Source organism: Mytilus edulis, chromosome 4 (genome assembly GCF_963676685.1).
Source record: "Mytilus edulis chromosome 4, xbMytEdul2.2, whole genome shotgun sequence".
In the NCBI taxonomy this organism is placed as follows: domain Eukaryota; kingdom Metazoa; phylum Mollusca; class Bivalvia; order Mytilida; family Mytilidae; genus Mytilus; species Mytilus edulis.
In genome coordinates this window covers 50,784,393-50,811,959 of record NC_092347.1, presented here as the reverse complement: position 1 = coordinate 50,811,959, position 27,567 = coordinate 50,784,393, and the positions used below count along the sequence as shown (strand labels likewise).

The window sequence follows — 27,567 nt, the reverse complement described above, 5'->3', positions numbered from 1 at the left end:
ATTGTATACTCAAGTGTCTAGTTTTACGATCCAACCATATCCGCTGATCTTTTTGTCACATCATTGAAAATATCTAGCATTCATGTCTAGACGACAAATTTTACAAACAAACAAATAACTTCAGCATAGTTTTTCAGGCGTATTTGAAAAAAAACCCAACCGCTCTCGAGTGGAAACACATTCACTTCTTTTGTGGTCGAAATTTTTTGAATTTGATCAATTTTGAAGAAGGACAATGTAGTTAGTAGCATACAGTGATGACAGAAAGAACAAAAGAATATATATTTAGCATCCTCGGTGGGATTCGAACCGACGAACTCTGGCTCAAAAGTCCAGCGCGCTATCCCTTGCACTACGCGGACATCCCTATCAAGTTGTCAACTATATCATTTATTCTAAAACAAGCCTTAAATTTGATTAAAGCTATAGTGAAATGTTTATATAATACATAATAAATAGTGATGGTTTTTGTGTGTGTGTTATTATTAACCGTTCGTTGTCTAGAATACATTCACCACTTTGTATTTGATATACGACATGTAACAAGTTATCGCTTGGTATCTAAAAGGTTCTCAAGTGAGATTGTACATGTTGTATAATGATGTACTTTTACAATCCAACCATATTCGCTGATTTTTTGATTTTTTTTTTGTCGTTTCATTGAAAATATCTAGACGACAAAATTTACAATTAAAACAAAAAAGCAGCATAAGTTTTTCAGGCGTTTTTTGAAAAAAAAAAATCTCGAGTGGAAAAATATTCACATCTCTTATGTTTGAAAATTCACATTGATCAATTTTGAAGAAGGAGAATGTAGATAGCTAAGTGGATGTATACAGTGATGACGGAACGAACAAAAATATTTTGTTTTGCATCCTCGGTGGGATTCGAACCCACGACCTCCGGATTAGAAGTCCGGCGCGCTATCCCCCTGCGCTACGAGGACATACCTATCATGTTGCTAACTATATCATTTATTCGTAAACGCATTTTGCAACCTTTGAAATTGATTTTAGTTAGTCAAATGTTTATATAACGAATGGTGACTTTTTTTTTTGTTGTTGTTGACGGGAATTAGAATATAGGAGTGAAAATGTTGTTAACTGTTCGCTATCTGGAATACATTCTCCACTTTGTATTTGATATATATGACATTTAAATAAATGTTACCATCTATAGTTAAATTGTTGCTTCGTATCTAAAAGGTACTGATATTGTATACTCAAGTGTCTAGTTTTACGATCCAACCATATCCGCTGATCTTTTTGTCACATCATTGAAAATATCTAGCATTCATGTCTAGACGACAAATTTTACAAACAAACAAATAACTTCAGCATAGTTTTTCAGGCGTATTTGAAAAAAAACCCAACCGCTCTCGAGTGGAAACACATTCACTTCTTTTGTGGTCGAAATTTTTTGAATTTGATCAATTTTGAAGAAGGACAATGTAGTTAGTAGCATACAGTGATGACAGAAAGAACAAAAGAATATATATTTAGCATCCTCGGTGGGATTCGAACCGACGAACTCTGGCTCAAAAGTCCAGCGCGCTATCCCTTGCACTACGCGGACATCCCTATCAAGTTGTCAACTATATCATTTATTCTAAAACAAGCCTTAAATTTGATTAAAGCTATAGTGAAATGTTTATATAATACATAATAAATAGTGATGGTTTTTGTGTGTGTGTTATTATTAACCGTTCGTTGTCTAGAATACATTCACCACTTTGTATTTGATATACGACATGTAACAAGTTATCGCTTGGTATCTAAAAGGTTCTCAAGTGAGATTGTACATGTTGTATAATGATGTACTTTTACAATCCAACCATATTCGCTGATTTTTTGATTTTTTTTTTGTCGTTTCATTGAAAATATCTAGACGACAAAATTTACAATTAAAACAAAAAAGCAGCATAAGTTTTTCAGGCGTTTTTTGAAAAAAAAAAATCTCGAGTGGAAAAATATTCACATCTCTTATGTTTGAAAATTCACATTGATCAATTTTGAAGAAGGAGAATGTAGATAGCTAAGTGGATGTATACAGTGATGACGGAACGAACAAAAATATTTTGTTTTGCATCCTCGGTGGGATTCGAACCCACGACCTCCGGATTAGAAGTCCGGCGCGCTATCCCCCTGCGCTACGAGGACATACCTATCATGTTGCTAACTATATCATTTATTCGTAAACGCATTTTGCAACCTTTGAAATTGATTTTAGTTAGTCAAATGTTTATATAACGAATGGTGACTTTTTTTTTTGTTGTTGTTGACGGGAATTAGAATATAGGAGTGAAAATGTTGTTAACTGTTCGCTATCTGGAATACATTCTCCACTTTGTATTTGATATATATGACATTTAAATAAATGTTACCATCTATAGTTAAATTGTTGCTTCGTATCTAAAAGGTACTGATATTGTATACTCAAGTGTCTAGTTTTACGATCCAACCATATCCGCTGATCTTTTTGTCACATCATTGAAAATATCTAGCATTCATGTCTAGACGACAAATTTTACAAACAAACAAATAACTTCAGCATAGTTTTTCAGGCGTATTTGAAAAAAACCCCAACCGCTCTCGAGTGGAAACACATTCACTTCTTTTGTGGTCGAAATTTTTTGAATTTGATCAATTTTGAAGAAGGACAATGTAGTTAGTAGCATACAGTGATGACAGAAAGAACAAAAGAATATATATTTAGCATCCTCGGTGGGATTCGAACCGACGAACTCTGGCTCAAAAGTCCAGCGCGCTATCCCTTGCACTACGCGGACATCCCTATCAAGTTGTCAACTATATCATTTATTCTAAAACAAGCCTTAAATTTGATTAAAGCTATAGTGAAATGTTTATATAATACATAATAAATAGTGATGGTTTTTGTGTGTGTGTTATTATTAACCGTTCGTTGTCTAGAATACATTCACCACTTTGTATTTGATATACGACATGTAACAAGTTATCGCTTGGTATCTAAAAGGTTCTCAAGTGAGATTGTACATGTTGTATAATGATGTACTTTTACAATCCAACCATATTCGCTGATTTTTTGATTTTTTTTTTGTCGTTTCATTGAAAATATCTAGACGACAAAATTTACAATTAAAACAAAAAAGCAGCATAAGTTTTTCAGGCGTTTTTTGAAAAAAAAAAATCTCGAGTGGAAAAATATTCACATCTCTTATGTTTGAAAATTCACATTGATCAATTTTGAAGAAGGAGAATGTAGATAGCTAAGTGGATGTATACAGTGATGACGGAACGAACAAAAATATTTTGTTTTGCATCCTCGGTGGGATTCGAACCCACGACCTCCGGATTAGAAGTCCGGCGCGCTATCCCCTGCGCTACGAGGACATACCTATCATGTTGCTAACTATATTATTTATTCGTAAACGCATTTTGCAACCTTTGAAATTGATTTTAGTTAGTCAAATGTTTATATAACGAATGGTGACTTTTTTTGTTGTTGTTGTTGACGGGAATTAGAATATAGGAGTGAAAATGTTGTTAACTGTTCGCTATCTGGAATACATTCTCCACTTTGTATTTGATATATATGACATTTAAATAAATGTTACCATCTATAGTTAAATTGTTGCTTCGTATCTAAAAGGTACTGATATTGTATACTCAAGTGTCTAGTTTTACGATCCAACCATATCCGCTGATCTTTTTGTCACATCATTGAAAATATCTAGCATTCATGTCTAGACGACAAATTTTACAAACAAACAAATAACTTCAGCATAGTTTTTCAGGCGTATTTGAAAAAAAACCCAACCGCTCTCGAGTGGAAACACATTCACTTCTTTTGTGGTCGAAATTTTTTGAATTTGATCAATTTTGAAGAAGGACAATGTAGTTAGTAGCATACAGTGATGACAGAAAGAACAAAAGAATATATATTTAGCATCCTCGGTGGGATTCGAACCGACGAACTCTGGCTCAAAAGTCCAGCGCGCTATCCCTTGCACTACGCGGACATCCCTATCAAGTTGTCAACTATATCATTTATTCTAAAACAAGCCTTAAATTTGATTAAAGCTATAGTGAAATGTTTATATAATACATAATAAATAGTGATGGTTTTTGTGTGTGTGTTATTATTAACCGTTCGTTGTCTAGAATACATTCACCACTTTGTATTTGATATACGACATGTAACAAGTTATCGCTTGGTATCTAAAAGGTTCTCAAGTGAGATTGTACATGTTGTATAATGATGTACTTTTACAATCCAACCATATTCGCTGATTTTTTGATTTTTTTTTGTCGTTTCATTGAAAATATCTAGACGACAAAATTTACAATTAAAACAAAAAAGCAGCATAAGTTTTTCAGGCGTTTTTTGAAAAAAAAAAATCTCGAGTGGAAAAATATTCACATCTCTTATGTTTGAAAATTCACATTGATCAATTTTGAAGAAGGAGAATGTAGATAGCTAAGTGGATGTATACAGTGATGACGGAACGAACAAAAATATTTTGTTTTGCATCCTCGGTGGGATTCGAACCCACGACCTCCGGATTAGAAGTCCGGCGCGCTATCCCCTGCGCTACGAGGACATACCTATCATGTTGCTAACTATATCATTTATTCGTAAACGCATTTTGCAACCTTTGAAATTGATTTTAGTTAGTCAAATGTTTGTATAACGAATGGTGACTTTTTTTTTTGTTGTTGTTGACGGGAATTAGAATATAGGAGTGAAAATGTTGTTAACTGTTCGCTATCTGGAATACATTCTCCACTTTGTATTTGATATATATGACATTTAAATAAATGTTACCATCTATAGTTAAATTGTTGCTTCGTATCTAAAAGGTACTGATATTGTATACTCAAGTGTCTAGTTTTACGATCCAACCATATCCGCTGATCTTTTTGTCACATCATTGAAAATATCTAGCATTCATGTCTAGACGACAAATTTTACAAACAAACAAATAACTTCAGCATAGTTTTTCAGGCGTATTTGAAAAAAAACCCAACCGCTCTCGAGTGGAAACACATTCACTTCTTTTGTGGTCGAAATTTTTTGAATTTGATCAATTTCGAAGAAGGACAATGTAGTTAGTAGCATACAGTGATGACAGAAAGAACAAAAGAATATATATTTAGCATCCTCGGTGGGATTCGAACCGACGAACTCTGGCTCAAAAGTCCAGCGCGCTATCCCTTGCACTACGCGGACATCCCTATCAAGTTGTCAACTATATCATTTATTCTAAAACAAGCCTTAAATTTGATTAAAGCTATAGTGAAATGTTTATATAATACATAATAAATAGTGATGGTTTTTGTGTGTGTGTTATTATTAACCGTTCGTTGTCTAGAATACATTCACCACTTTGTATTTGATATACGACATGTAACAAGTTATCGCTTGGTATCTAAAAGGTTCTCAAGTGAGATTGTACATGTTGTATAATGATGTACTTTTACAATCCAACCATATTCGCTGATTTTTTGATTTTTTTTTTGTCGTTTCATTGAAAATATCTAGACGACAAAATTTACAATTAAAACAAAAAAGCAGCATAAGTTTTTCAGGCGTTTTTTGAAAAAAAAAAATCTCGAGTGGAAAAATATTCACATCTCTTATGTTTGAAAATTCACATTGATCAATTTTGAAGAAGGAGAATGTAGATACTAAGTGGATGTATACAGTGATGACGGAACGAACAAAAATATTTTGTTTTGCATCCTCGGTGGGATTCGTACCCACGACCTCCGGATTAGAAGTCCGGCGCGCTATCCCCTGCGCTACGAGGACATACCTATCATGTTGCTAACTATATCATTTATTCGTAAACGCATTTTGCAACCTTTGAAATTGATTTTAGTTAGTCAAATGTTTATATAACGAATGGTGACTTTTTTTTTGTTGTTGTTGACGGGAATTAGAATATAGGAGTGAAAATGTTGTTAAGTGTTCGCTATCTGGAATACATTCTCCACTTTGTATTTGATATATATGACATTTAAATAAATGTTACCATCTATAGTTAAATTGTTGCTTCGTATCTAAAAGGTACTGATATTGTATACTCAAGTGTCTAGTTTTACGATCCAACCATATCCGCTGATCTTTTTGTCACATCATTGAAAATATCTAGCATTCATGTCTAGACGACAAATTTTACAAACAAACAAATAACTTCAGCATAGTTTTTCAGGCGTATTTGAAAAAAACCCCAACCGCTCTCGAGTGGAAACACATTCACTTCTTTTGTGGTCGAAATTTTTTGAATTTGATCAATTTTGAAGAAGGACAATGTAGTTAGTAGCATACAGTGATGACAGAAAGAACAAAAGAATATATATTTAGCATCCTCGGTGGGATTCGAACCGACGAACTCTGGCTCAAAAGTCCAGCGCGCTATCCCTTGCACTACGCGGACATCCCTATCAAGTTGTCAACTATATCATTTATTCTAAAACAAGCCTTAAATTTGATTAAAGCTATAGTGAAATGTTTATATAATACATAATAAATAGTGATGGTTTTTGTGTGTGTGTTATTATTAACCGTTCGTTGTCTAGAATACATTCACCACTTTGTATTTGATATACGACATGTAACAAGTTATCGCTTGGTATCTAAAAGGTTCTCAAGTGAGATTGTACATGTTGTATAATGATGTACTTTTACAATCCAACCATATTCGCTGATTTTTTGATTTTTTTTTTTGTCGTTTCATTGAAAATATCTAGACGACAAAATTTACAATTAAAACAAAAAAGCAGCATAAGTTTTTCAGGCGTTTTTTGAAAAAAAAAAATCTCGAGTGGAAAAATATTCACATCTCTTATGTTTGAAAATTCACATTGATCAATTTTGAAGAAGGAGAATGTAGATAGCTAAGTGGATGTATACAGTGATGACGGAACGAACAAAAATATTTTGTTTTGCATCCTCGGTGGGATTCGAACCCACGACCTCCGGATTAGAAGTCCGGCGCGCTATCCCCTGCGCTACGAGGACATACCTATCATGTTGCTAACTATATCATTTATTCGTAAACGCATTTTGCAACCTTTGAAATTGATTTTAGTTAGTCAAATGTTTATATAACGAATGGTGACTTTTTTTGTTGTTGTTGTTGACGGGAATTAGAATATAGGAGTGAAAATGTTGTTAACTGTTCGCTATCTGGAATACATTCTCCACTTTGTATTTGATATATATGACATTTAAATAAATGTTACCATCTATAGTTAAATTGTTGCTTCGTATCTAAAAGGTACTGATATTGTATACTCAAGTGTCTAGTTTTACGATCCAACCATATCCGCTGATCTTTTTGTCACATCATTGAAAATATCTAGCATTCATGTCTAGACGACAAATTTTACAAACAAACAAATAACTTCAGCATAGTTTTTCAGGCGTATTTGAAAAAAAACCCAACCGCTCTCGAGTGGAAACACATTCACTTCTTTTGTGGTCGAAATTTTTTGAATTTGATCAATTTTGAAGAAGGACAATGTAGTTAGTAGCATACAGTGATGACAGAAAGAACAAAAGAATATATATTTAGCATCCTCGGTGGGATTCGAACCGACGAACTCTGGCTCAAAAGTCCAGCGCGCTATCCCTTGCACTACGCGGACATCCCTATCAAGTTGTCAACTATATCATTTATTCTAAAACAAGCCTTAAATTTGATTAAAGCTATAGTGAAATGTTTATATAATACATAATAAATAGTGATGGTTTTGTGTGTGTGTTATTATTAACCGTTCGTTGTCTAGAATACATTCACCACTTTGTATTTGATATACGACATGTAACAAGTTATCGCTTGGTATCTAAAAGGTTCTCAAGTGAGATTGTACATGTTGTATAATGATGTACTTTTACAATCCAACCATATTCGCTGATTTTTTGATTTTTTTTTTTGTCGTTTCATTGAAAATATCTAGACGACAAAATTTACAATTAAAACAAAAAAGCAGCATAAGTTTTTCAGGCGTTTTTTGAAAAAAAAAAATCTCGAGTGGAAAAATATTCACATCTCTTATGTTTGAAAATTCACATTGATCAATTTTGAAGAAGGAGAATGTAGATAGCTAAGTGGATGTATACAGTGATGACGGAACGAACAAAAATATTTTGTTTTGCATCCTCGGTGGGATTCGAACCCACGACCTCCGGATTAGAAGTCCGGCGCGCTATCCCCTGCGCTACGAGGACATACCTATCATGTTGCTAACTATATCATTTATTCGTAAACGCATTTTGCAACCTTTGAAATTGATTTTAGTTAGTCAAAATGTTTGTATAACGAATGGTGACTTTTTTTTTTGTTGTTGTTGACGGGAATTAGAATATAGGAGTGAAAATGTTGTTAACTGTTCGCTATCTGGAATACATTCTCCACTTTGTATTTGATATATATGACATTTAAATAAATGTTACCATCTATAGTTAAATTGTTGCTTCGTATCTAAAAGGTACTGATATTGTATACTCAAGTGTCTAGTTTTACGATCCAACCATATCCGCTGATCTTTTTGTCACATCATTGAAAATATCTAGCATTCATGTCTAGACGACAAATTTTACAAACAAACAAATAACTTCAGCATAGTTTTTCAGGCGTATTTGAAAAAAAACCCAACCGCTCTCGAGTGGAAACACATTCACTTCTTTTGTGGTCGAAATTTTTTGAATTTGATCAATTTCGAAGAAGGACAATGTAGTTAGTAGCATACAGTGATGACAGAAAGAACAAAAGAATATATATTTAGCATCCTCGGTGGGATTCGAACCGACGAACTCTGGCTCAAAAGTCCAGCGCGCTATCCCTTGCACTACGCGGACATCCCTATCAAGTTGTCAACTATATCATTTATTCTAAAACAAGCCTTAAATTTGATTAAAGCTATAGTGAAATGTTTATATAATACATAATAAATAGTGATGGTTTTTGTGTGTGTGTTATTATTAACCGTTCGTTGTCTAGAATACATTCACCACTTTGTATTTGATATACGACATGTAACAAGTTATCGCTTGGTATCTAAAAGGTTCTCAAGTGAGATTGTACATGTTGTATAATGATGTACTTTTACAATCCAACCATATTCGCTGATTTTTTGATTTTTTTTTTGTCGTTTCATTGAAAATATCTAGACGACAAAATTTACAATTAAAACAAAAAAGCAGCATAAGTTTTTCAGGCGTTTTTTGAAAAAAAAAAATCTCGAGTGGAAAAATATTCACATCTCTTATGTTTGAAAATTCACATTGATCAATTTTGAAGAAGGAGAATGTAGATACTAAGTGGATGTATACAGTGATGACGGAACGAACAAAAATATTTTGTTTTGCATCCTCGGTGGGATTCGTACCCACGACCTCCGGATTAGAAGTCCGGCGCGCTATCCCCTGCGCTACGAGGACATACCTATCATGTTGCTAACTATATCATTTATTCGTAAACGCATTTTGCAACCTTTGAAATTGATTTTAGTTAGTCAAATGTTTATATAACGAATGGTGACTTTTTTTTTGTTGTTGTTGACGGGAATTAGAATATAGGAGTGAAAATGTTGTTAAGTGTTCGCTATCTGGAATACATTCTCCACTTTGTATTTGATATATATGACATTTAAATAAATGTTACCATCTATAGTTAAATTGTTGCTTCGTATCTAAAAGGTACTGATATTGTATACTCAAGTGTCTAGTTTTACGATCCAACCATATCCGCTGATCTTTTTGTCACATCATTGAAAATATCTAGCATTCATGTCTAGACGACAAATTTTACAAACAAACAAATAACTTCAGCATAGTTTTTCAGGCGTATTTGAAAAAAACCCCAACCGCTCTCGAGTGGAAACACATTCACTTCTTTTGTGGTCGAAATTTTTTGAATTTGATCAATTTTGAAGAAGGACAATGTAGTTAGTAGCATACAGTGATGACAGAAAGAACAAAAGAATATATATTTAGCATCCTCGGTGGGATTCGAACCGACGAACTCTGGCTCAAAAGTCCAGCGCGCTATCCCTTGCACTACGCGGACATCCCTATCAAGTTGTCAACTATATCATTTATTCTAAAACAAGCCTTAAATTTGATTAAAGCTATAGTGAAATGTTTATATAATACATAATAAATAGTGATGGTTTTTGTGTGTGTGTTATTATTAACCGTTCGTTGTCTAGAATACATTCACCACTTTGTATTTGATATACGACATGTAACAAGTTATCGCTTGGTATCTAAAAGGTTCTCAAGTGAGATTGTACATGTTGTATAATGATGTACTTTTACAATCCAACCATATTCGCTGATTTTTTGATTTTTTTTTTTGTCGTTTCATTGAAAATATCTAGACGACAAAATTTACAATTAAAACAAAAAAGCAGCATAAGTTTTTCAGGCGTTTTTTGAAAAAAAAAAATCTCGAGTGGAAAAATATTCACATCTCTTATGTTTGAAAATTCACATTGATCAATTTTGAAGAAGGAGAATGTAGATAGCTAAGTGGATGTATACAGTGATGACGGAACGAACAAAAATATTTTGTTTTGCATCCTCGGTGGGATTCGAACCCACGACCTCCGGATTAGAAGTCCGGCGCGCTATCCCCTGCGCTACGAGGACATACCTATCATGTTGCTAACTATATCATTTATTCGTAAACGCATTTTGCAACCTTTGAAATTGATTTTAGTTAGTCAAATGTTTATATAACGAATGGTGACTTTTTTTGTTGTTGTTGTTGACGGGAATTAGAATATAGGAGTGAAAATGTTGTTAACTGTTCGCTATCTGGAATACATTCTCCACTTTGTATTTGATATATATGACATTTAAATAAATGTTACCATCTATAGTTAAATTGTTGCTTCGTATCTAAAAGGTACTGATATTGTATACTCAAGTGTCTAGTTTTACGATCCAACCATATCCGCTGATCTTTTTGTCACATCATTGAAAATATCTAGCATTCATGTCTAGACGACAAATTTTACAAACAAACAAATAACTTCAGCATAGTTTTTCAGGCGTATTTGAAAAAAAACCCAACCGCTCTCGAGTGGAAACACATTCACTTCTTTTGTGGTCGAAATTTTTTGAATTTGATCAATTTTGAAGAAGGACAATGTAGTTAGTAGCATACAGTGATGACAGAAAGAACAAAAGAATATATATTTAGCATCCTCGGTGGGATTCGAACCGACGAACTCTGGCTCAAAAGTCCAGCGCGCTATCCCTTGCACTACGCGGACATCCCTATCAAGTTGTCAACTATATCATTTATTCTAAAACAAGCCTTAAATTTGATTAAAGCTATAGTGAAATGTTTATATAATACATAATAAATAGTGATGGTTTTTGTGTGTGTGTTATTATTAACCGTTCGTTGTCTAGAATACATTCACCACTTTGTATTTGATATACGACATGTAACAAGTTATCGCTTGGTATCTAAAAGGTTCTCAAGTGAGATTGTACATGTTGTATAATGATGTACTTTTACAATCCAACCATATTCGCTGATTTTTTGATTTTTTTTTTTGTCGTTTCATTGAAAATATCTAGACGACAAAATTTACAATTAAAACAAAAAAGCAGCATAAGTTTTTCAGGCGTTTTTTGAAGAAAAAAAAATCTCGAGTGGAAAAATATTCACATCTCTTATGTTTGAAAATTCACATTGATCAATTTTGAAGAAGGAGAATGTAGATAGCTAAGTGGATGTATACAGTGATGACGGAACGAACAAAAATATTTTGTTTTGCATCCTCGGTGGGATTCGAACCCACGACCTCCGGATTAGAAGTCCGGCGCGCTATCCCCTGCGCTACGAGGACATACCTATCATGTTGCTAACTATATCATTTATTCGTAAACGCATTTTGCAACCTTTGAAATTGATTTTAGTTAGTCAAATGTTTATATAACGAATGGTGACTTTTTTTGTTGTTGTTGTTGACGGGAATTAGAATATAGGAGTGAAAATGTTGTTAACTGTTCGCTATCTGGAATACATTCTCCACTTTGTATTTGATATATATGACATTTAAATAAATGTTACCATCTATAGTTAAATTGTTGCTTCGTATCTAAAAGGTACTGATATTGTATACTCAAGTGTCTAGTTTTACGATCCAACCATATCCGCTGATCTTTTTGTCACATCATTGAAAATATCTAGCATTCATGTCTAGACGACAAATTTTACAAACAAACAAATAACTTCAGCATAGTTTTTCAGGCGTATTTGAAAAAAAACCCAACCGCTCTCGAGTGGAAACACATTCACTTCTTTTGTGGTCGAAATTTTTTGAATTTGATCAATTTTGAAGAAGGACAATGTAGTTAGTAGCATACAGTGATGACAGAAAGAACAAAAGAATATATATTTAGCATCCTCGGTGGGATTCGAACCGACGAACTCTGGCTCAAAAGTCCAGCGCGCTATCCCTTGCACTACGCGGACATCCCTATCAAGTTGTCAACTATATCATTTATTCTAAAACAAGCCTTAAATTTGATTAAAGCTATAGTGAAATGTTTATATAATACATAATAAATAGTGATGGTTTTTGTGTGTGTGTTATTATTAACCGTTCGTTGTCTAGAATACATTCACCACTTTGTATTTGATATACGACATGTAACAAGTTATCGCTTGGTATCTAAAAGGTTCTCAAGTGAGATTGTACATGTTGTATAATGATGTACTTTTACAATCCAACCATATTCGCTGATTTTTTGATTTTTTTTTTGTCGTTTCATTGAAAATATCTAGACGACAAAATTTACAATTAAAACAAAAAAGCAGCATAAGTTTTTCAGGCGTTTTTTGAAGAAAAAAAAATCTCGAGTGGAAAAATATTCACATCTCTTATGTTTGAAAATTCACATTGATCAATTTTGAAGAAGGAGAATGTAGATAGCTAAGTGGATGTATACAGTGATGACGGAACGAACAAAAATATTTTGTTTTGCATCCTCGGTGGGATTCGAACCCACGACCTCCGGATTAGAAGTCCGGCGCGCTATCCCCTGCGCTACGAGGACATACCTATCATGTTGCTAACTATATCATTTATTCGTAAACGCATTTTGCAACCTTTGAAATTGATTTTAGTTAGTCAAATGTTTATATAACGAATGGTGACTTTTTTTGTTGTTGTTGTTGACGGGAATTAGAATATAGGAGTGAAAATGTTGTTAACTGTTCGCTATCTGGAATACATTCTCCACTTTGTATTTGATATATATGACATTTAAATAAATGTTACCATCTATAGTTAAATTGTTGCTTCGTATCTAAAAGGTACTGATATTGTATACTCAAGTGTCTAGTTTTACGATCCAACCATATCCGCTGATCTTTTTGTCACATCATTGAAAATATCTAGCATTCATGTCTAGACGACAAATTTTACAAACAAACAAATAACTTCAGCATAGTTTTTCAGGCGTATTTGAAAAAAAACCCAACCGCTCTCGAGTGGAAACACATTCACTTCTTTTGTGGTCGAAATTTTTTGAATTTGATCAATTTTGAAGAAGGACAATGTAGTTAGTAGCATACAGTGATGACAGAAAGAACAAAAGAATATATATTTAGCATCCTCGGTGGGATTCGAACCGACGAACTCTGGCTCAAAAGTCCAGCGCGCTATCCCTTGCACTACGCGGACATCCCTATCAAGTTGTCAACTATATCATTTATTCTAAAACAAGCCTTAAATTTGATTAAAGCTATAGTGAAATGTTTATATAATACATAATAAATAGTGATGGTTTTTGTGTGTGTGTTATTATTAACCGTTCGTTGTCTAGAATACATTCACCACTTTGTATTTGATATACGACATGTAACAAGTTATCGCTTGGTATCTAAAAGGTTCTCAAGTGAGATTGTACATGTTGTATAATGATGTACTTTTACAATCCAACCATATTCGCTGATTTTTTGATTTTTTTTTTGTCGTTTCATTGAAAATATCTAGACGACAAAATTTACAATTAAAACAAAAAAGCAGCATAAGTTTTTCAGGCGTTTTTTGAAGAAAAAAAAATCTCGAGTGGAAAAATATTCACATCTCTTATGTTTGAAAATTCACATTGATCAATTTTGAAGAAGGAGAATGTAGATAGCTAAGTGGATGTATACAGTGATGACGGAACGAACAAAAATATTTTGTTTTGCATCCTCGGTGGGATTCGAACCCACGACCTCCGGATTAGAAGTCCGGCGCGCTATCCCCTGCGCTACGAGGACATACCTATCATGTTGCTAACTATATCATTTATTCGTAAACGCATTTTGCAACCTTTGAAATTGATTTTAGTTAGTCAAATGTTTATATAACGAATGGTGACTTTTTTTGTTGTTGTTGTTGACGGGAATTAGAATATAGGAGTGAAAATGTTGTTAACTGTTCGCTATCTGGAATACATTCTCCACTTTGTATTTGATATATATGACATTTAAATAAATGTTACCATCTATTGTTAAATTGTTGCTTCGTATCTAAAAGGTACTGATATTGTATACTCAAGTGTCTAGTTTTACGATCCAACCATATCCGCTGATCTTTTTGTCACATCATTGAAAATATCTAGCATTCATGTCTAGACGACAAATTTTACAAACAAACAAATAACTTCAGCATAGTTTTTCAGGCGTATTTGAAAAAAAACCCAACCGCTCTCGAGTGGAAACACATTCACTTCTTTTGTGGTCGAAATTTTTTGAATTTGATCAATTTTGAAGAAGGACAATGTAGTTAGTAGCATACAGTGATGACAGAAAGAACAAAAGAATATATATTTAGCATCCTCGGTGGGATTCGAACCGACGAACTCTGGCTCAAAAGTCCAGCGCGCTATCCCTTGCACTACGCGGACATCCCTATCAAGTTGTCAACTATATCATTTATTCTAAAACAAGCCTTAAATTTGATTAAAGCTATAGTGAAATGTTTATATAATACATAATAAATAGTGATGGTTTTTGTGTGTGTGTTATTATTAACCGTTCGTTGTCTAGAATACATTCACCACTTTGTATTTGATATACGACATGTAACAAGTTATCGCTTGGTATCTAAAAGGTTCTCAAGTGAGATTGTACATGTTGTATAATGATGTACTTTTACAATCCAACCATATTCGCTGATTTTTTGATTTTTTTTTTGTCGTTTCATTGAAAATATCTAGACGACAAAATTTACAATTAAAACAAAAAAGCAGCATAAGTTTTTCAGGCGTTTTTTGAAAAAAAAAAATCTCGAGTGGAAAAATATTCACATCTCTTATGTTTGAAAATTCACATTGATCAATTTTGAAGAAGGAGAATGTAGATAGCTAAGTGGATGTATACAGTGATGACGGAACGAACAAAAATATTTTGTTTTGCATCCTCGGTGGGATTCGAACCCACGACCTCCGGATTAGAAGTCCGGCGCGCTATCCCCTGCGCTACGAGGACATACCTATCATGTTGCTAACTATATCATTTATTCGTAAACGCATTTTGCAACCTTTGAAATTGATTTTAGTTAGTCAAATGTTTATATAACGAATGGTGACTTTTTTTGTTGTTGTTGTTGACGGGAATTAGAATATAGGAGTGAAAATGTTGTTAACTGTTCGCTATCTGGAATACATTCCCACTTTGTATTTGATATATATGACATTTAAATAAATGTTACCATCTATAGTTAAATTGTTGCTTCGCATCTAAAAGGTACTGATATTGTATACTCAAGTGTCTAGTTTTACGATCCAACCATATCCGCTGATCTTTTTGTCACATCATTGAAAATATCTAGCATTCATGTCTAGACGACAAATTTTACAAACAAACAAATATCTTCAGCATAGTTTTTCAGGCGTATTTGAAAAAAAACCCAACCGCTCTCGAGTGGAAACACATTCACTTCTTTTGTGGTCGAAATTTTTTGAATTTGATCAATTTTGAAGAAGGACAATGTAGTTAGTAGCATACAGTGATGACAGAAAGAACAAAAGAATATATATTTAGCATCCTCGGTGGGATTCGAACCGACGAACTCTGGCTCAAAAGTCCAGCGCGCTATCCCTTGCACTACGCGGACATCCCTATCAAGTTGTCAACTATATCATTTATTCTAAAACAAGCCTTAAATTTGATTAAAGCTATAGTGAAATGTTTATATAATACATAATAAATAGTGATGGTTTTTGTGTGTGTGTTATTATTAACCGTTCGTTGTCTAGAATACATTCACCACTTTGTATTTGATATACGACATGTAACAAGTTATCGCTTGGTATCTAAAAGGTTCTCAAGTGAGATTGTACATGTTGTATAATGATGTACTTTTACAATCCAACCATATTCGCTGATTTTTTGATTTTTTTTTTGTCGTTTCATTGAAAATATCTAGACGACAAAATTTACAATTAAAACAAAAAAGCAGCATAAGTTTTTCAGGCGTTTTTTGAAGAAAAAAAAATCTCGAGTGGAAAAATATTCACATCTCTTATGTTTGAAAATTCACATTGATCAATTTTGAAGAAGGAGAATGTAGATAGCTAAGTGGATGTATACAGTGATGACGGAACGAACAAAAATATTTTGTTTTGCATCCTCGGTGGGATTCGAACCCACGACCTCCGGATTAGAAGTCCGGCGCGCTATCCCCTGCGCTACGAGGACATACCTATCATGTTGCTAACTATATCATTTATTCGTAAACGCATTTTGCAACCTTTGAAATTGATTTTAGTTAGTCAAATGTTTATATAACGAATGGTGACTTTTTTTGTTGTTGTTGTTGACGGGAATTAGAATATAGGAGTGAAAATGTTGTTAACTGTTCGCTATCTGGAATACATTCCCACTTTGTATTTGATATATATGACATTTAAATAAATGTTACCATCTATAGTTAAATTGTTGCTTCGCATCTAAAAGGTACTGATATTGTATACTCAAGTGTCTAGTTTTACGATCCAACCATATCCGCTGATCTTTTTGTCACATCATTGAAAATATCTAGCATTCATGTCTAGACGACAAATTTTACAAACAAACAAATATCTTCAGCATAGTTTTTCAGGCGTATTTGAAAAAAAACCCAACCGCTCTCGAGTGGAAACACATTCACTTCTTTTGTGGTCGAAATTTTTTGAATTTGATCAATTTTGAAGAAGGACAATGTAGTTAGTAGCATACAGTGATGACAGAAAGAACAAAAGAATATATATTTAGCATCCTCGGTGGGATTCGAACCGACGAACTCTGGCTCAAAAGTCCAGCGCGCTATCCCTTGCACTACGCGGACATCCCTATCAAGTTGTCAACTATATCATTTATTCTAAAACAAGCCTTAAATTTGATTAAAGCTATAGTGAAATGTTTATATAATACATAATAAATAGTGATGGTTTTTGTGTGTGTGTTATTATTAACCGTTCGTTGTCTAGAATACATTCACCACTTTGTATTTGATATACGACATGTAACAAGTTATCGCTTGGTATCTAAAAGGTTCTCAAGTGAGATTGTACATGTTGTATAATGATGTACTTTTACAATCCAACCATATTCGCTGATTTTTTGATTTTTTTTTTGTCGTTTCATTGAAAATATCTAGACGACAAAATTTACAATTAAAACAAAAAAGCAGCATAAGTTTTTCAGGCGTTTTTTGAAGAAAAAAAAATCTCGAGTGGAAAAATATTCACATCTCTTATGTTTGAAAATTCACATTGATCAATTTTGAAGAAGGAGAATGTAGATAGCTAAGTGGATGTATACAGTGATGACGGAACGAACAAAAATATTTTGTTTTGCATCCTCGGTGGGATTCGAACCCACGACCTCCGGATTAGAAGTCCGGCGCGCTATCCCCTGCGCTACGAGGACATACCTATCATGTTGCTAACTATATCATTTATTCGTAAACGCATTTTGCAACCTTTGAAATTGATTTTAGTTAGTCAAATGTTTATATAACGAATGGTGACTTTTTTTGTTGTTGTTGTTGACGGGAATTAGAATATAGGAGTGAAAATGTTGTTAACTGTTCGCTATCTGGAATACATTCCCACTTTGTATTTGATATATATGACATTTAAATAAATGTTACCATCTATAGTTAAATTGTTGCTTCGTATCTAAAAGGTACTGATATTGTATACTCAAGTGTCTAGTTTTACGATCCAACCATATCCGCTGATCTTTTTGTCACATCATTGAAAATATCTAGCATTCATGTCTAGACGACAAATTTTACAAACAAACAAATATCTTCAGCATAGTTTTTCAGGCGTATTTGAAAAAAAACCCAACCGCTCTCGAGTGGAAACACATTCACTTCTTTTGTGGTCGAAATTTTTTGAATTTGATCAATTTTGAAGAAGGACAATGTAGTTAGTAGCATACAGTGATGACAGAAAGAACAAAAGAATATATATTTAGCATCCTCGGTGGGATTCGAACCGACGAACTCTGGCTCAAAAGTCCAGCGCGCTATCCCTTGCACTACGCGGACATCCCTATCAAGTTGTCAACTATATCATTTATTCTAAAACAAGCCTTAAATTTGATTAAAGCTATAGTGAAATGTTTATATAATACATAATAAATAGTGATGGTTTTTGTGTGTGTGTTATTATTAACCGTTCGTTGTCTAGAATACATTCACCACTTTGTATTTGATATACGACATGTAACAAGTTATCGCTTGGTATCTAAAAGGTTCTCAAGTGAGATTGTACATGTTGTATAATGATGTACTTTTACAATCCAACCATATTCGCTGATTTTTTGATTTTTTTTTTGTCGTTTCATTGAAAATATCTAGACGACAAAATTTACAATTAAAACAAAAAAGCAGCATAAGTTTTTCAGGCGTTTTTTGAAGAAAAAAAAATCTCGAGTGGAAAAATATTCACATCTCTTATGTTTGAAAATTCACATTGATCAATTTTGAAGAAGGAGAATGTAGATAGCTAAGTGGATGTATACAGTGATGACGGAACGAACAAAAATATTTTGTTTTGCATCCTCGGTGGGATTCGAACCCACGACCTCCGGATTAGAAGTCCGGCGCGCTATCCCCTGCGCTACGAGGACATACCTATCATGTTGCTAACTATATCATTTATTCGTAAACGCATTTTGCAACCTTTGAAATTGATTTTAGTTAGTCAAATGTTTATATAACGAATGGTGACTTTTTTTGTTGTTGTTGTTGACGGGAATTAGAATATAGGAGTGAAAATGTTGTTAACTGTTCGCTATCTGGAATACATTCTTCACTTTGTATTTGATATATATGACATTTAAATAAATGTTACCATCTATTGTTAAATTGTTGCTTCGTATCTAAAAGGTACTGATATTGTATACTCAAGTGTCTAGTTTTACGATCCAACCATATCCGCTGATCTTTTTGTCACATCATTGAAAATATCTAGCATTCATGTCTAGACGACAAATTTTACAAACAAACAAATAACTTCAGCATAGTTTTTCAGGCGTATTTGAAAAAAAACCCAACCGCTCTCGAGTGGAAACACATTCACTTCTTTTGTGGTCGAAATTTTTTGAATTTGATCAATTTTGAAGAAGGACAATGTAGTTAGTAGCATACAGTGATGACAGAAAGAACAAAAGAATATATATTTAGCATCCTCGGTGGGATTCGAACCGACGAACTCTGGCTCAAAAGTCCAGCGCGCTATCCCTTGCACTACGCGGACATCCCTATCAAGTTGTCAACTATATCATTTATTCTAAAACAAGCCTTAAATTTGATTAAAGCTATAGTGAAATGTTTATATAATACATAATAAATAGTGATGGTTTTTGTGTGTGTGTTATTATTAACCGTTCGTTGTCTAGAATACATTCACCACTTTGTATTTGATATACGACATGTAACAAGTTATCGCTTGGTATCTAAAAGGTTCTCAAGTGAGATTGTACATGTTGTATAATGATGTACTTTTACAATCCAACCATATTCGCTGATTTTTTGATTTTTTTTTTGTCGTTTCATTGAAAATATCTAGACGACAAAATTTACAATTAAAACAAAAAAGCAGCATAAGTTTTTCAGGCGTTTTTTGAAGAAAAAAAAATCTCGAGTGGAAAAATATTCACATCTCTTATGTTTGAAAATTCACATTGATCAATTTTGAAGAAGGAGAATGTAGATAGCTAAGTGGATGTATACAGTGATGACGGAACGAACAAAAATATTTTGTTTTGCATCCTCGGTGGGATTCGAACCCACGACCTCCGGATTAGAAGTCCGGCGCGCTATCCCCTGCGCTACGAGGACATACCTATCATGTTGCTAACTATATCATTTATTCGTAAACGCATTTTGCAACCTTTGAAATTGATTTTAGTTAGTCAAATGTTTATATAACGAATGGTGACTTTTTTTGTTGTTGTTGTTGACGGGAATTAGAATATAGGAGTGAAAATGTTGTTAACTGTTCGCTATCTGGAATACATTCCCACTTTGTATTTGATATATATGACATTTAAATAAATGTTACCATCTATAGTTAAATTGTTGCTTCGTATCTAAAAGGTACTGATATTGTATACTCAAGTGTCTAGTTTTACGATCCAACCATATCCGCTGATCTTTTTGTCACATCATTGAAAATATCTAGCATTCATGTCTAGACGACAAATTTTACAAACAAACAAATATCTTCAGCATAGTTTTTCAGGCGTATTTGAAAAAAAACCCAACCGCTCTCGAGTGGAAACACATTCACTTCTTTTGTGGTCGAAATTTTTTGAATTTGATCAATTTTGAAGAAGGACAATGTAGTTAGTAGCATACAGTGATGACAGAAAGAACAAAAGAATATATATTTAGCATCCTCGGTGGGATTCGAACCGACGAACTCTGGCTCAAAAGTCCAGCGCGCTATCCCTTGCACTACGCGGACATCCCTATCAAGTTGTCAACTATATCATTTATTCTAAAACAAGCCTTAAATTTGATTAAAGCTATAGTGAAATGTTTATATAATACATAATAAATAGTGATGGTTTTTGTGTGTGTGTTATTATTAACCGTTCGTTGTCTAGAATACATTCACCACTTTGTATTTGATATACGACATGTAACAAGTTATCGCTTGGTATCTAAAAGGTTCTCAAGTGAGATTGTACATGTTGTATAATGATGTACTTTTACAATCCAACCATATTCGCTGATTTTTTGATTTTTTTTTTGTCGTTTCATTGAAAATATCTAGACGACAAAATTTACAATTAAAACAAAAAAGCAGCATAAGTTTTTCAGGCGTTTTTTGAAGAAAAAAAAATCTCGAGTGGAAAAATATTCACATCTCTTATGTTTGAAAATTCACATTGATCAATTTTGAAGAAGGAGAATGTAGATAGCTAAGTGGATGTATACAGTGATGACGGAACGAACAAAAATATTTTGTTTTGCATCCTCGGTGGGATTCGAACCCACGACCTCCGGATTAGAAGTCCGGCGCGCTATCCCCTGCGCTACGAGGACATACCTATCATGTTGCTAACTATATCATTTATTCGTAAACGCATTTTGCAACCTTTGAAATTGATTTTAGTTAGTCAAATGTTTATATAACGAATGGTGACTTTTTTTGTTGTTGTTGTTGACGGGAATTAGAATATAGGAGTGAAAATGTTGTTAACTGTTCGCTATCTGGAATACATTCTCCACTTTGTATTTGATATATATGACATTTAAATAAATGTTACCATCTATTGTTAAATTGTTGCTTCGTATCTAAAAGGTACTGATATTGTATACTCAAGTGTCTAGTTTTACGATCCAACCATATCCGCTGATCTTTTTGTCACATCATTGAAAATATCTAGCATTCATGTCTAGACGACAAATTTTACAAACAAACAAATAACTTCAGCATAGTTTTTCAGGCGTATTTGAAAAAAAACCCAACCGCTCTCGAGTGGAAACACATTCACTTCTTTTGTGGTCGAAATTTTTTGAATTTGATCAATTTTGAAGAAGGACAATGTAGTTAGTAGCATACAGTGATGACAGAAAGAACAAAAGAATATATATTTAGCATCCTCGGTGGGATTCGAACCGACGAACTCTGGCTCAAAAGTCCAGCGCGCTATCCCTTGCACTACGCGGACATCCCTATCAAGTTGTCAACTATATCATTTATTCTAAAACAAGCCTTAAATTTGATTAAAGCTATAGTGAAATGTTTATATAATACATAATAAATAGTGATGGTTTTTGTGTGTGTGTTATTATTAACCGTTCGTTGTCTAGAATACATTCACCACTTTGTATTTGATATACGACATGTAACAAGTTATCGCTTGGTATCTAAAAGGTTCTCAAGTGAGATTGTACATGTTGTATAATGATGTACTTTTACAATCCAACCATATTCGCTGATTTTTTGATTTTTTTTTGTCGTTTCATTGAAAATATCTAGACGACAAAATTTACAATTAAAACAAAAAAGCAGCATAAGTTTTTCAGGCGTTTTTTGAAGAAAAAAAAATCTCGAGTGGAAAAATATTCACATCTCTTATGTTTGAAAATTCACATTGATCAATTTTGAAGAAGGAGAATGTAGATAGCTAAGTGGATGTATACAGTGATGACGGAACGAACAAAAATATTTTGTTTTGCATCCTCGGTGGGATTCGAACCCACGACCTCCGGATTAGAAGTCCGGCGCGCTATCCCCTGCGCTACGAGGACATACCTATCATGTTGCTAACTATATCATTTATTCGTAAACGCATTTTGCAACCTTTGAAATTGATTTTAGTTAGTCAAATGTTTATATAACGAATGGTGACTTTTTTTGTTGTTGTTGTTGACGGGAATTAGAATATAGGAGTGAAAATGTTGTTAACTGTTCGCTATCTGGAATACATTCTCCACTTTGTATTTGATATATATGACATTTAAATAAATGTTACCATCTATAGTTAAATTGTTGCTTCGTATCTAAAAGGTACTGATATTGTATACTCAAGTGTCTAGTTTTACGATCCAACCATATCCGCTGATCTTTTTGTCACATCATTGAAAATATCTAGCATTCATGTCTAGACGACAAATTTTACAAACAAACAAATAACTTCAGCATAGTTTTTCAGGCGTATTTGAAAAAAAACCCAACCGCTCTCGAGTGGAAACACATTCACTTCTTTTGTGGTCGAAATTTTTTGAATTTGATCAATTTTGAAGAAGGACAATGTAGTTAGTAGCATACAGTGATGACAGAAAGAACAAAAGAATATATATTTAGCATCCTCGGTGGGATTCGAACCGACGAACTCTGGCTCAAAAGTCCAGCGCGCTATCCCTTGCACTACGCGGACATCCCTATCAAGTTGTCAACTATATCATTTATTCTAAAACAAGCCTTAAATTTGATTAAAGCTATAGTGAAATGTTTATATAATACATAATAAATAGTGATGGTTTTTGTGTGTGTGTTATTATTAACCGTTCGTTGTCTAGAATACATTCACCACTTTGTATTTGATATACGACATGTAACAAGTTATCGCTTGGTATCTAAAAGGTTCTCAAGTGAGATTGTACATGTTGTATAATGATGTACTTTTACAATCCAACCATATTCGCTGATTTTTTGATTTTTTTTTTGTCGTTTCATTGAAAATATCTAGACGACAAAATTTACAATTAAAACAAAAAAGCAGCATAAGTTTTTCAGGCGTTTTTTGAAGAAAAAAAAATCTCGAGTGGAAAAATATTCACATCTCTTATGTTTGAAAATTCACATTGATCAATTTTGAAGAAGGAGAATGTAGATAGCTAAGTGGATGTATACAGTGATGACGGAACGAACAAAAATATTTTGTTTTGCATCCTCGGTGGGATTCGAACCCACGACCTCCGGATTAGAAGTCCGGCGCGCTTTTTTTTTTTTTATCTTTATTAAAATCAAACATCATATAATACAAATAAAACAAAATATAAAATCAATTGTCCTTGATTGTTCTCATTATAGCTATATGCTATACTTTGTATTCACAATACTGTTATTTCTCATTTCAGGTACACAATAATTATTACAATTTAAAGACTAGAAAAAGTCCGGCGCGCTATCCCCTGCGCTACGAGGACATACCTATCATGTTGCTAACTATATCATTTATTCGTAAACGCATTTTGCAACCTTTGAAATTGATTTTAGTTAGTCAAATGTTTATATAACGAATGGTGACTTTTTTTTGTTGTTGTTGTTGACGGGAATTAGAATATAGGAGTGAAAATGTTGTTAACTGTTCGCTATCTGGAATACATTCTCCACTTTGTATTTGATATATATGACATTTAAATAAATGTTACCATCTATAGTTAAATTGTTGCTTCGTATCTAAAAGGTACTGATATTGTATACTCAAGTGTCTAGTTTTACGATCCAACCATATCCGCTGATCTTTTTGTCACATCATTGAAAATATCTAGCATTCATGTCTAGACGACAAATTTTACAAACAAATATCTTCAGCATAGTTTTTCAGGCGTATTTGAAAAAAAACCCAACCGCTCTCGAGTGGAAACACATTCACTTCTTTTGTGGTCGAAATTTTTTGAATTTGATCAATTTTGAAGAAGGACAATGTAGTTAGTAGCATACAGTGATGACAGAAAGAACAAAAGAATATATATTTAGCATCCTCGGTGGGATTCGAACCGACGAACTCTGGCTCAAAAGTCCAGCGCGCTATCCCTTGCACTACGCGGACATCCCTATCAAGTTGTCAACTATATCATTTATTCTAAAACAAGCCTTAAATTTGATTAAAGCTATAGTGAAATGTTTATATAATACATAATAAATAGTGATGGTTTTTGTGTGTGTGTTATTATTAACCGTTCGTTGTCTAGAATACATTCACCACTTTGTATTTGATATACGACATGTAACAAGTTATCGCTTGGTATCTAAAAGGTTCTCAAGTGAGATTGTACATGTTGTATAATGATGTACTTTTACAATCCAACCATATTCGCTGATTTTTTGATTTTTTTTTTGTCGTTTCATTGAAAATATCTAGACGACAAAATTTACAATTAAAACAAAAAAGCAGCATAAGTTTTTCAGGCGTTTTTTGAAGAAAAAAAAATCTCGAGTGGAAAAATATTCACATCTCTTATGTTTGAAAATTCACATTGATCAATTTTGAAGAAGGAGAATGTAGATAGCTAAGTGGATGTATACAGTGATGACGGAACGAACAAAAATATTTTGTTTTGCATCCTCGGTGGGATTCGAACCCACGACCTCCGGATTAGAAGTCCGGCGCGCTATCCCCTGCGCTACGAGGACATACCTATCATGTTGCTAACTATATCATTTATTCGTAAACGCATTTTGCAACCTTTGAAATTGATTTTAGTTAGTCAAATGTTTATATAACGAATGGTGACTTTTTTTGTTGTTGTTGTTGACGGGAATTAGAATATAGGAGTGAAAATGTTGTTAACTGTTCGCTATCTGGAATACATTCCCACTTTGTATTTGATATATATGACATTTAAATAAATGTTACCATCTATAGTTAAATTGTTGCTTCGTATCTAAAAGGTACTGATATTGTATACTCAAGTGTCTAGTTTTACGATCCAACCATATCCGCTGATCTTTTTGTCACATCATTGAAAATATCTAGCATTCATGTCTAGACGACAAATTTTACAAACAAACAAATAACTTCAGCATAGTTTTTCAGGCGTATTTGAAAAAAAACCCAACCGCTCTCGAGTGGAAACACATTCACTTCTTTTGTGGTCGAAATTTTTTGAATTTGATCAATTTTGAAGAAGGACAATGTAGTTAGTAGCATACAGTGATGACAGAAAGAACAAAAGAATATATATTTAGCATCCTCGGTGGGATTCGAACCGACGAACTCTGGCTCAAAAGTCCAGCGCGCTATCCCTTGCACTACGCGGACATCCCTATCAAGTTGTCAACTATATCATTTATTCTAAAACAAGCCTTAAATTTGATTAAAGCTATAGTGAAATGTTTATATAATACATAATAAATAGTGATGGTTTTTGTGTGTGTGTTATTATTAACCGTTCGTTGTCTAGAATACATTCACCACTTTGTATTTGATATACGACATGTAACAAGTTATCGCTTGGTATCTAAAAGGTTCTCAAGTGAGATTGTACATGTTGTATAATGATGTACTTTTACAATCCAACCATATTCGCTGATTTTTTGATTTTTTTTTTGTCGTTTCATTGAAAATATCTAGACGACAAAATTTACAATTAAAACAAAAAAGCAGCATAAGTTTTTCAGGCGTTTTTTGAAGAAAAAAAAATCTCGAGTGGAAAAATATTCACATCTCTTATGTTTGAAAATTCACATTGATCAATTTTGAAGAAGGAGAATGTAGATAGCTAAGTGGATGTATACAGTGATGACGGAACGAACAAAAATATTTTGTTTTGCATCCTCGGTGGGATTCGAACCCACGACCTCCGGATTAGAAGTCCGGCGCGCTATCCCCTGCGCTACGAGGACATACCTATCATGTTGCTAACTATATCATTTATTCGTAAACGCATTTTGCAACCTTTGAAATTGATTTTAGTTAGTCAAATGTTTATATAACGAATGGTGACTTTTTTTGTTGTTGTTGTTGACGGGAATTAGAATATAGGAGTGAAAATGTTGTTAACTGTTCGCTATCTGGAATACATTCTCCACTTTGTATTTGATATATATGACATTTAAATAAATGTTACCATCTATTGTTAAATTGTTGCTTCGTATCTAAAAGGTACTGATATTGTATACTCAAGTGTCTAGTTTTACGATCCAACCATATCCGCTGATCTTTTTGTCACATCATTGAAAATATCTAGCATTCATGTCTAGACGACAAATTTTACAAACAAACAAATAACTTCAGCATAGTTTTTCAGGCGTATTTGAAAAAAAACCCAACCGCTCTCGAGTGGAAACACATTCACTTCTTTTGTGGTCGAAATTTTTTGAATTTGATCAATTTTGAAGAAGGACAATGTAGTTAGTAGCATACAGTGATGACAGAAAGAACAAAAGAATATATATTTAGCATCCTCGGTGGGATTCGAACCGACGAACTCTGGCTCAAAAGTCCAGCGCGCTATCCCTTGCACTACGCGGACATCCCTATCAAGTTGTCAACTATATCATTTATTCTAAAACAAGCCTTAAATTTGATTAAAGCTATAGTGAAATGTTTATATAATACATAATAAATAGTGATGGTTTTTGTGTGTGTGTTATTATTAACCGTTCGTTGTCTAGAATACATTCACCACTTTGTATTTGATATACGACATGTAACAAGTTATCGCTTGGTATCTAAAAGGTTCTCAAGTGAGATTGTACATGTTGTATAATGATGTACTTTTACAATCCAACCATATTCGCTGATTTTTTGATTTTTTTTTGTCGTTTCATTGAAAATATCTAGACGACAAAATTTACAATTAAAACAAAAAAGCAGCATAA

The 27,567-nt window shown here is 33.4% G+C and overlaps 22 non-coding genes across 22 annotated transcripts; all 22 read right to left on the bottom strand.

Moving 5' to 3' along the window:
* Positions 1 to 872: 872 nt before the first annotated feature.
* Trnar-ucu (transfer RNA arginine (anticodon UCU)) lies at positions 873 to 946 on the bottom strand. The gene has a single exon. It is a non-coding gene; the product is annotated as a tRNA-Arg (tRNA).
* Positions 947 to 2,085: 1,139 nt separating this feature from the next.
* Positions 2,086 to 2,159, bottom strand: Trnar-ucu (transfer RNA arginine (anticodon UCU)). Its single transcript has one exon. It is a non-coding gene; the product is annotated as a tRNA-Arg (tRNA).
* A 1,139-nt stretch (positions 2,160 to 3,298) lies between these two features.
* On the bottom strand, positions 3,299 to 3,371 carry Trnar-ucu (transfer RNA arginine (anticodon UCU)). The gene has a single exon. It is a non-coding gene; the product is annotated as a tRNA-Arg (tRNA).
* A 1,138-nt stretch (positions 3,372 to 4,509) lies between these two features.
* Positions 4,510 to 4,582, bottom strand: Trnar-ucu (transfer RNA arginine (anticodon UCU)). The gene has a single exon. It is a non-coding gene; the product is annotated as a tRNA-Arg (tRNA).
* Positions 4,583 to 5,720: 1,138 nt separating this feature from the next.
* Positions 5,721 to 5,793, bottom strand: Trnar-ucu (transfer RNA arginine (anticodon UCU)). Its single transcript has one exon. It is a non-coding gene; the product is annotated as a tRNA-Arg (tRNA).
* A 1,139-nt stretch (positions 5,794 to 6,932) lies between these two features.
* Positions 6,933 to 7,005, bottom strand: Trnar-ucu (transfer RNA arginine (anticodon UCU)). The gene has a single exon. It is a non-coding gene; the product is annotated as a tRNA-Arg (tRNA).
* Positions 7,006 to 8,144: 1,139 nt separating this feature from the next.
* On the bottom strand, positions 8,145 to 8,217 carry Trnar-ucu (transfer RNA arginine (anticodon UCU)). The gene has a single exon. It is a non-coding gene; the product is annotated as a tRNA-Arg (tRNA).
* Positions 8,218 to 9,356: 1,139 nt separating this feature from the next.
* Trnar-ucu (transfer RNA arginine (anticodon UCU)) lies at positions 9,357 to 9,429 on the bottom strand. Its single transcript has one exon. It is a non-coding gene; the product is annotated as a tRNA-Arg (tRNA).
* A 1,139-nt stretch (positions 9,430 to 10,568) lies between these two features.
* On the bottom strand, positions 10,569 to 10,641 carry Trnar-ucu (transfer RNA arginine (anticodon UCU)). The gene has a single exon. It is a non-coding gene; the product is annotated as a tRNA-Arg (tRNA).
* Positions 10,642 to 11,782: 1,141 nt separating this feature from the next.
* Positions 11,783 to 11,855, bottom strand: Trnar-ucu (transfer RNA arginine (anticodon UCU)). Its single transcript has one exon. It is a non-coding gene; the product is annotated as a tRNA-Arg (tRNA).
* A 1,140-nt stretch (positions 11,856 to 12,995) lies between these two features.
* Positions 12,996 to 13,068, bottom strand: Trnar-ucu (transfer RNA arginine (anticodon UCU)). The gene has a single exon. It is a non-coding gene; the product is annotated as a tRNA-Arg (tRNA).
* Positions 13,069 to 14,208: 1,140 nt separating this feature from the next.
* Trnar-ucu (transfer RNA arginine (anticodon UCU)) lies at positions 14,209 to 14,281 on the bottom strand. The gene has a single exon. It is a non-coding gene; the product is annotated as a tRNA-Arg (tRNA).
* A 1,139-nt stretch (positions 14,282 to 15,420) lies between these two features.
* On the bottom strand, positions 15,421 to 15,493 carry Trnar-ucu (transfer RNA arginine (anticodon UCU)). Its single transcript has one exon. It is a non-coding gene; the product is annotated as a tRNA-Arg (tRNA).
* A 1,139-nt stretch (positions 15,494 to 16,632) lies between these two features.
* Positions 16,633 to 16,705, bottom strand: Trnar-ucu (transfer RNA arginine (anticodon UCU)). The gene has a single exon. It is a non-coding gene; the product is annotated as a tRNA-Arg (tRNA).
* Positions 16,706 to 17,844: 1,139 nt separating this feature from the next.
* On the bottom strand, positions 17,845 to 17,917 carry Trnar-ucu (transfer RNA arginine (anticodon UCU)). The gene has a single exon. It is a non-coding gene; the product is annotated as a tRNA-Arg (tRNA).
* A 1,139-nt stretch (positions 17,918 to 19,056) lies between these two features.
* On the bottom strand, positions 19,057 to 19,129 carry Trnar-ucu (transfer RNA arginine (anticodon UCU)). Its single transcript has one exon. It is a non-coding gene; the product is annotated as a tRNA-Arg (tRNA).
* Positions 19,130 to 20,269: 1,140 nt separating this feature from the next.
* Trnar-ucu (transfer RNA arginine (anticodon UCU)) lies at positions 20,270 to 20,342 on the bottom strand. The gene has a single exon. It is a non-coding gene; the product is annotated as a tRNA-Arg (tRNA).
* Positions 20,343 to 21,481: 1,139 nt separating this feature from the next.
* Trnar-ucu (transfer RNA arginine (anticodon UCU)) lies at positions 21,482 to 21,554 on the bottom strand. The gene has a single exon. It is a non-coding gene; the product is annotated as a tRNA-Arg (tRNA).
* Positions 21,555 to 22,693: 1,139 nt separating this feature from the next.
* On the bottom strand, positions 22,694 to 22,766 carry Trnar-ucu (transfer RNA arginine (anticodon UCU)). The gene has a single exon. It is a non-coding gene; the product is annotated as a tRNA-Arg (tRNA).
* A 1,140-nt stretch (positions 22,767 to 23,906) lies between these two features.
* On the bottom strand, positions 23,907 to 24,167 carry Trnak-uuu (transfer RNA lysine (anticodon UUU)). The gene is made up of 2 exons: positions 24,131 to 24,167; positions 23,907 to 23,942 (listed from the first exon to the last, which is right to left on the bottom strand). It is a non-coding gene; the product is annotated as a tRNA-Lys (tRNA).
* Positions 24,168 to 25,304: 1,137 nt separating this feature from the next.
* On the bottom strand, positions 25,305 to 25,377 carry Trnar-ucu (transfer RNA arginine (anticodon UCU)). The gene has a single exon. It is a non-coding gene; the product is annotated as a tRNA-Arg (tRNA).
* Positions 25,378 to 26,516: 1,139 nt separating this feature from the next.
* On the bottom strand, positions 26,517 to 26,589 carry Trnar-ucu (transfer RNA arginine (anticodon UCU)). The gene has a single exon. It is a non-coding gene; the product is annotated as a tRNA-Arg (tRNA).
* Positions 26,590 to 27,567: the final 978 nt, after the last annotated feature.